Source organism: Monodon monoceros, unplaced genomic scaffold (genome assembly GCF_005190385.1).
Source record: "Monodon monoceros isolate NGI ecotype Baffin Bay Population unplaced genomic scaffold, NGI_Narwhal_1 Super_Scaffold_12, whole genome shotgun sequence".
In the NCBI taxonomy this organism is placed as follows: Eukaryota; Metazoa; Chordata; class Mammalia; order Artiodactyla; family Monodontidae; genus Monodon; species Monodon monoceros.
In genome coordinates this window covers 48,557,107-48,565,914 of record NW_021703768.1, presented here as the reverse complement: position 1 = coordinate 48,565,914, position 8,808 = coordinate 48,557,107, and the positions used below count along the sequence as shown (strand labels likewise).

The following is an 8,808-nucleotide window of genomic DNA, read 5'->3' as shown; positions in this document are numbered from 1 at the left end:
TGTGATTTTTCAATAACATATGATTAATTTATAAAAAGCCACTTATGATGCCCATAAGCAGAAGGGCTGACTTGATTCCATAACAAGGCCATGACCAGGTGGTTTTATTGGTTGTGACTCTTTCCAGCCATCAAAACAAGCTTGTTATTATAAAAAGCACAGTGGAAAGGGAGATCTAGACTTTGCTTCATTCTCTGGGATGTTCTTGAGAGTGAGTGTTGACAGATCACCAGGTTTTCCTTAATTGTTCCCAATGTGTACATAAGCGGATGTTTCTTTAGGCAAAAACAGCTATTACAATGAGCCCAGTGAAGCTTTGAATTTCCTTGAGCCTACAATAGATTTTAGGAACACCATTTATTAAGATCAATGTGCTTTGTTTAGGTCACTGAAAGCCATAACCATAAAAGAAAAAAATTGATAAAATGGACTTCGTTGAAATTAAAAATTTCTCATCAAAAGAGACCATTAAGAAAATGAATAGGCAAGCCATGGACTGGAAGAAAATATTTGTGAAACATAAACTTGACAGAGGACTGATAGCCACAATATATAGAGAACTCCTACTCAGTAATAAAGACAAAAAAATTGCTTGAATGGATAGAGGATTTGAAAAGACATTTCACAAAAGCAGATGTATGAATGGCAAATAAGCACATGGTGACGTGTTCAATGTTCTTAGTCATTAGGAAAATGGAAATTAAACCCACAATGAGATATGACCACGTACTCACCAGGATGACAACGCTAAATGCAAGCTAGGATGCGGAGCAACTGGAACTCTCATACATTGTTGGTGGGAATATTAAATGGAACATCTGTTTTGAAAAAGGAATAGCAGTTTCTTTAAAAACTAAACATACACCAAAGACAAATATCATATGATATCGCTTATATGCATAATATAAAAAAATGATACAAATGAACATATTTACAAAACAGAAACAGACTCACAGACTTAGAGAACAAACTTATGGTTACCGGGGGGAAGGTGGAGGGGAGGGAGAGATTGGGAGTTTGGGATTGACATGTACACACTGCTGTATTTAAAATAGATAACCAACAAGGACCTACTGTATAGCACAGGGAACTCTGCTCAGTATTCTGTAATAACCTAAATGGGAAAAGAATTTGAAAAAGAATAGATACATGTATATGTATAACTGAATCACTTTGCTGTACACCTAAAACTAACACAAAATTGTTAATCAACTATACTCCAATATAAAATAAAAATTAAAAAAAAAACTAAACATACATCTGTGATTTGCCAATTAGGCAAGTAGGTTTTTCCCAAGGGAAATGAAAGCATATGTCTATAAAAAAGCTTGTATAAAAATGTTCCCAACAGCTTTATTCACAATAGCCAAAAACTGGATACATCCCAGGTGTCCATGATCAGATGAATGGTCGACCATACAAACTGTGGTATAGTCACACAATGGAATACTACTCAACAATACAAAGGAATGAACTACTTTCACACAGAATAACGTGACTCAATCTCATAGACAGTATGCTGAGTGAAAAAGGTCTTACTCGAAAGAGTTTATTTGATTCCATTTTTATATGAAATTCTAGAATAGGCAAAACTAATCTGTAGTGAAAAAAGTCGAAACAGTGCTTGCCTCTGGGAAGGGGAGTAGGGGCGAGGATTGACAGGAAACTGGGAGGGAACTTTCTGGGGCAATGGTGATGTTCTATGTCTTAACAGGACTTTGTGTACACAAAACTCAGAAAGTATACACTTAAGGTTTTATATTTCATTATATATAAATTTTACATCAGAAGAAAAAAGTAAAGATCAAACTGAAGTTTTTAGGTGGAATTTGGTTCATGCCTGCCATTTACTTTTTTTTGGCCATGCCCTGTGGCATGCAGGATCTTAGTTTCCCCATCAGGGATCAAAGCTGTGCCCCCTGCAGTGGAGGCACAGGGTCTTAACAACTGGACTGCCAGGGAAGTCCCTGCCATTTACCCTTTTTTTTTTTTTTTTTTGGCTACATTGGGTCTTCGTTGCTGCGTGTGGGCTTTCTCTAGTTGCGGTGAGCAAAGGCTACTCCACGTTGTGGTGCGCGGGCTTCTCCTTGCGGTGGCTTCTCCTGTAGCGGAGCACAGGCTCTAGGCGCGCGGGCTCAGTAGTTGTGGTGAACAGGCTTAGTTGCTCCGCGGCATGTGGGATCTTCTCGGACCAGGACTCAAACCTGTGTCCCCTGCATTGGCAAGCGGATTCCCAACCGCTGTGCCACCAGGGAAGCCCCCATTTACTTTCAAAAGCATGAGGAAGATAAGAAGGATTAATGGAGGAGGGATGTATAGATATGCAATAAAGCAAGGTAGTACAATGTTAATGGTAGACTCTACAATTAAATGGTGGGTATATGGGTATTCACTGTAAAATGCTGTGTAAAATCTTGTGTATATTTGGAAACACTCACAGTAAAGTGTTGGGGGAAGAAAATGAATGTGCTAGTCTTACCCATGGACCCTCTTCAGTTGTTTGTTAGATCTAAATACTCTATCTTTTAATATTCATATTAGATTATAAATACAGAAGATGAAGCCGTGGGTTTGTAAGAATCTCACATCTGACTTCTTTTTCTTTTTAAATCTAGTCTTTCATACCTTTTACTGTAGCAGACAAAAGAAGCCAGGAAATGGTTATTATGAGAGGAAGGGAGGGAGAGAGACCTGTGACCCTAAAAAGAAAACCACACACAAAAAAACCTCCTACTGTAAAATGTTGAATATCAAGAGCCGGCAAGCGCTTCAGGGTTGTAGAATCAAGAAATTAATGAAAGCACCAAGACTGCATCCTCAGAACCACTGGGGAATGATAATTACAGACAACAGTATTTCTGGAGCAGACACATAACCTTGATTCCCAGGATAGCCCCTAAAGCACTCTAATAGTATGCTATTTGAGGAAGGTTTTTCCACCTTTAATAACAGGGAAATAATGTTAGAAGGAAAGAAATGCCTTATTTAGCCACTAGGGTGTCATTATTGAGCCCCAGTTGAAGGCCCCTTTAAAAGCATCCATATGGTAAAAGAATATGTTTCCCCACGAAATCAAAACTGAGTACATCTGAGACTTCTGAACAGTTTGTGCATATTTGTGAAAAAAAGTTTTATGATGTGCTATCTTCCAAAGTGAATGGTTATTTATAATTCATAAAAGACCTGAGCACAGGAAAATTCTTCCCTTTTATTAGCCCTGTAAAGTTAGACCAGCTGATCTTTTAGTACGTATTACAGACACCAAATTCTCCGTATGGTTGAAGTTTCTCTCCTCAAACTAAATGCGAAGAGGCAGTGCTACTGAAGCTATTCTTCAAAAGCTGGTGGGGTCCGTGTCTCTTTTGATTAAATGTTAAATAAACAAAAAAATCATTCTCAGAGCCAGTCTCTAAAGACACAGAAGGGAGCATACTTGGAATGCTAAACATGCTTTCTAAATCTTGCAGAGCCTTTGTAAAATACAACGGCATATTTTTAAATGGATTTTCTTTTGTTTCCAACATTTAACCATCGTCTTCGGACACAGTTGCCACATAGTTTCCTTTCAGCTGCTGCTGGCTGCTTGTGGGTCACAGTACAGGTTCATGAGCAGAAGTGACTTGGGTCAAGGAGTATGGGCACCAGGGATTTGGACCCATTACAGGGAGTCCTGGTGCCAAGGGCTCCCACCCAGCTGCACCTGCACATCCCCGACATGATATCACAGAAAGTTACTTCCTTCAAAGAATCCAGCTTCCTCAGCTCACCCTACCAGGGTCACGTCCACCTCGATTAGTGGCGTGCCTCGGACCCACATAAGAGAGTTTCACGGAATTTTTAGAGATCTAAGTTCAATCTGAAAATAACACATGGTTTTGTTTTCTTTGAAGTTCCCTGCCCTCTAATATTCCAGACGAGCCTTTTAAGCTCTGGTATAGAACTATCTAGAGATAGAAACTCTTTCTGTGTCCTGACTTTTAAATACCTTGACTTAAAATATAGGTTGCTAACTGCCCAACACAAAAAGCCAACTCACTTATAGGACAGGATCCTTGGTCAGAAAGGATTACCTCACCTTGCAAGGACAAGGGATGAAGGATTCAAATGATTCTTGAGCAACTTTTTTACCACTTATGCTGCCTGCCGCAGAAGAGAAGGATGAGGAGATCTCAGCCTCTTGATGATACACCAGCTGCACTGTGTAGTACCAGCAGTGGGAATGGAAAAAGGCAATACTTATTCTGAGGGCCCTGACAACATCATCATGAAGTCATTCGTCCAGTCCTAAGTGGTTTGCGTCTTCCAAGATCCAGAGAGGGAGGCCCATGAGCTGTAATTCTAGGCATTTTTTCCCCCTTTCTACCCACACTCTTCTTCAACATGTCTAAGCACTGTTTGGAAAAACTAGATAGCTGACAAAACCAAATATGCAATATGCTATCATATGTTTTAGTTTAACACTTTCAGAATTTATTTCCCTATCACATAAATGAAATCTTTCAAGTTCTTCTTCTCATCATCCACCACCCAAAACACTAAATCATTACATAACAGAACTGTTAATCAATTATCTACTGTGTCATATCCCTCCCTTCCTCCCTCCATCCATCCAACCGTCCACGCTACAAGTATTCCTTGAGAATTTACCATGTGCCGGTCCCTATGGTGGAGATATAGACATGAGTAATTTATAACCTTGCCCTTCAGGAGCTTCCAGTCATACAGAAGATGCTCACCTCTACGTCTCCCAAGCCTTCAATGAACAGTTAACTTTCTGTTGTTACTTCATCACAGCAAGAAAACAGGAGCTCTTCCTCTGCCCAGATAATACTCCTACGTTCATGAACTTTGTCCACCGCATTTTCTCTGATCACCACCCTATCCTCTGAAACCTGGTACACAGTCAGTCATGAGAGAAACTAACTAAATTTACTACTGGAGCAAATTTCAGGACATAGCTTGGGTAAGACACAGGATAAGGTCAAATTCTCACTTTGCAATTTTAAAATTTAAATAGCCACTGCCAAATACAGTATATTTAATTTTCTCTCTCCTTTCTAGGGCACTGACCCCCTCCTTCAGAACTAGACCTTTGGGGTTTCAATTCATCTGGCTAATTCACTCCAATCTACCCTTCAGTCCAATCATCTTTCTGGTTTCCAGAGATAAGTCATGGGATCCTTCCTTTTGGGAGGCCCTAAGTGTAGCTTCCTTACCCATCATTCAACGAGCTGTGTCCTTTGAAATACTGTTGTGCTTTTTTTTTGAGGGGGAGGGGAACTGAATTGGAAAGAAACCTGGGTTGGGGAGAGGATGCCAAGAAAGCACCCAAGGCTTCCCTTTATGCTGCATCCAGCCAAGCCTCTGACCGACTCAAGGGTTTGTTTATGACATTTCATAAGCAGACCTAACAAGCTCCTTTGGCAATATTCTTTGAAGAAGTTTCCATCCCCCAGGACAAGGCCAGAGCTTCCTGGTCTGCCTGCCATAGCTCACCAAGACTGGGTTCCAGGTGTGCAAATGCGTTACAGGTGCGTCAAGATGTGGACCCTCTCAGCCCAAGAGGCTGCCAGCCTGGGTCAGAGGTAGCCAGGGCAGCCACTCGTGAAAGGTCGGGCTGGGCTGATAAGAGTTCTGGAGAGGTGATCAAACTCGGCGCCCCCTGTTTGCCTAGGGGCCAGAAATTGGGGTCTGCCGTCAGTCCCGTGCTGGCACTTGGTGCAGAGGCCGGCTCCAGTCCTGGAGTTATCTCCTTATCCTCAAAACCCCCCAAACTTCCAGGCTAGGTTCTCCGTCACCCTTCACTCCTCTTTGCCCTGAACCAAAGGTGACCACGTCTGGCTGCTCTTCTGCCTGGTGTTTATGATCAGCCCTTTGGGAACCACTAGCCTGGGCTTTCCCAGCTTCTTCACCCTCAGTCCCCTTAGCCCAGCAGGTTCAACAGAATATAATGCCAGCCACTTATGTAACTTAAAATTTCCTACTAGCTACCTTTTTTAAAGTTTAAACAGGTAAAAAAAAAATTTTTGCATCCAAATTTGTTAATTTAAAACAGCTTTATCGAGATAAAATTCACATACCATACAATTACACATTTAAAGTGTACAACTGAGTATATTCACAGAGCTGTACAACCAGTGCCACGATCAATTTTAGAACATTTTCATCGCCGCTTAAAGAAATTCCATACCCATCGGCACTCACTTCCCATTTCCCTCCAAAACCCCCAGCCCTAAGCAACCAACCATCTACCTTCTGTCCCTGTTGCTTTGCCTCTTGGCCATCTCATATAAGTGGAATCGTACAATGTGTGGCCTTTGTGTCTGACTTCTCTCACTTAGCATTGTGTTTCAAGCTTTCCTCATGTTGTAGCATTCCCTTTAATCATTTATTTAGTTCAATCTATCCAAAATATCATTTCAACATGTAGTCCATCTTAAAGATGATAAATGATGTACATCATTCTTTTTTTTTCACACTAATTCTTTGAGCTCTGGTGTGTATTTTACACTCAGAGCACGTCTCAGTCAGACCAGCCACACTGCAAGTGCTCAATACCCACATGTGGCTACTGGCCATTGTGCTGGAAAGCACAGCCCTAGCCAGAGTCCTTTCCATTACTCTTTAAAGGCAACAGCTTTCTCTGTTCACCACCATACTCCTGCATACCCTCTCTACCCCATCAGTACCTACACCGTGGTTCACAGGTGGCTTTAGGATTTTAAGGCCAGCACCATGCTTCTCTTCCCCAGTAGAGAGCCCTGAGCTTGTGCTTCCATCTGGGCAGTGGCCGCTCAGGTCAGAGCCTGCACACAGATAACTGGAGCCCATGCTGCCTGGTCACCTTCCTTGCCCAGGTGCCACAGCTGGATGATATATCTAGCTAAAGGGAAACTTTCTGCTTTGAAAAACTTAACAAAAGAAACTTTATTCTTACTTTTTAGAAGCAGGTCTGTCATTTCTTAATTTTCTCCCTGGTACATTTTCCAGCCATTGTTTTGCTAACAATTGCTCTAAGCACACAAATAAAGCTCACTGGTGGTGGTAGATGTGGGAAATTGCTACAAGCTTCCTCACAGCTTTATCCTCCTTCTGTCAGCCATTTCCCCAAGAAAATGGACGTTTAATCAGTATGGGGCTGCATCTTGTAAGTCTAGCTCATCAGCTATCACCTCCTTCTGGGCTCGAGAGAAGAGACAGAAGCCTACAGCACTGCCACCAACTGCCCCGGATGCAGGGATTTCAACAGGAAACGGGACCTTTATAAATGAAGCACATTATGTATCTCAGTGTGGGTATGTCTATATGGTCATATGTAAGTTACTTCTAAACACCTGTAATTCTTAAGATGGGCATACGGCAATGCTTGTGAAATTGCCTTTTTGAAGGAAAAGCTTTCAAAATTGGGGTTATTTAGTCCACAATATGGAAAATTGAGGGCGGGTTTCATATGTGCAAATTTAACAGAGACATAAGAACAACAATATCAGCATCTTCCGTGTTTTTCCTCAGGGTAAGAAGAGAGAAAATGAGCTGCAGGTGCTGGAGAAGGGACTGAGGTTCACCTTAGGAAGAACATCGTGTCAATAACATCGAAGCTCTGGAGAATCTCATGGAAGGAGCTTCAGGGTTTTGGCCAACATTCACTCTACCAACATTTACTGAGGACCTTCTGGGCCTTTCTTGGTTTGTGTCTAATTCAGTCACAGAGCTAAATCGGGAAGATTTCACTCAAATGCTTCTCTGGAGGGTTTCCCTAACGTGAAGTATTGCTATCTCTTTTTTCCCAATTTTTCTTCTCATTCTCTGCCACCTATGAAGGTTCACAGGGCCCAGTCCTGGACTCTGCAAAAAAAAAAAAAAAAAAAAAAAGCTTTAAAAATCAAGAATGATTCTAAAAGGAAATCTGACCCACCGCACCAGTCAAGATTTCAGCCTCTTGATCAAACAGCCACTCATAAGGCAATGGCGTGCTGAGAAAAGCAGGCAGTAATGGTAGCCAGTTCAGAGGTGTGAGGACATGCTGTGAACTGGTTTATATTACCTACCTCCTTTTACTCAACAGAAACTTTCTTCTCTACAGAAAACGGCAGTACCACTACCATTCTAGGATTCCTTGTATCAGGCCTCACCCAACAACTGCTTGGCTGTCTATCCAGAATAGTTAAAACAGCCAGTGCCCCAGGGAATGTCATAAAATTTCACTGTATTCAGTGACGCCCTATTTAGTGAATTGCAGAGAACCTAGTCTTCTGCACACCTAGCTATGAATCACTGACTCAGTGACCTCCATTTGGGATCTGATTCCCTGAGGTAGTTAATTTAGCCTTCATGAGATGGAGGTACTGAACCTTTCTTAGGGATGCATGCCTAATTTCACATAACTGTGAAGTTACTTCAGTTGTTTACATGGCAATCTTGTGTGATCTAAGCAACTCTATTGCTGTCATTTTAAGACCGTTTGAAACATCTTAATAGTCCCATTTTTTTTCTTTTCCTCTTGCTCATTTCCAAATGGAAGGAATTCTTATGAGGTAATAGGGTGGTGGGGAGAAACACAGTTTGCTTTAGCTCCTACTAATTATTCCATGTTATGCTTGAGTGGATTATTTGCATCCAATCTCTATTTGTTAACATCAGTGGGCTATGTTTGCATAACTAGATCGAATTATAAAAGGACTTCCATTTTGAATGGTTAACTCTCACAAAAAGAAAGAAAGAAAAGAAAGAAGGAAAAAGAAAGGGAAAAAGAAAGAAAGAGAAAGAAAGAAAGAAAGAAAGAAAGAAAGAAAGAAAGAAAGAAAGAAA

At 41.2% G+C, this 8,808-nt stretch overlaps 1 long non-coding RNA gene across 1 annotated transcript; it reads left to right on the top strand.

Annotated features, from left to right (window-relative positions):
* Window positions 1–6,917: 6,917 nt before the first annotated feature.
* LOC114891582 lies at window positions 6,918–7,889 on the top strand. The gene is made up of 2 exons (XR_003792537.1): window positions 6,918–7,295; window positions 7,513–7,889. It is a non-coding gene; the product is annotated as an uncharacterized LOC114891582 (long non-coding RNA).
* Window positions 7,890–8,808: the final 919 nt, after the last annotated feature.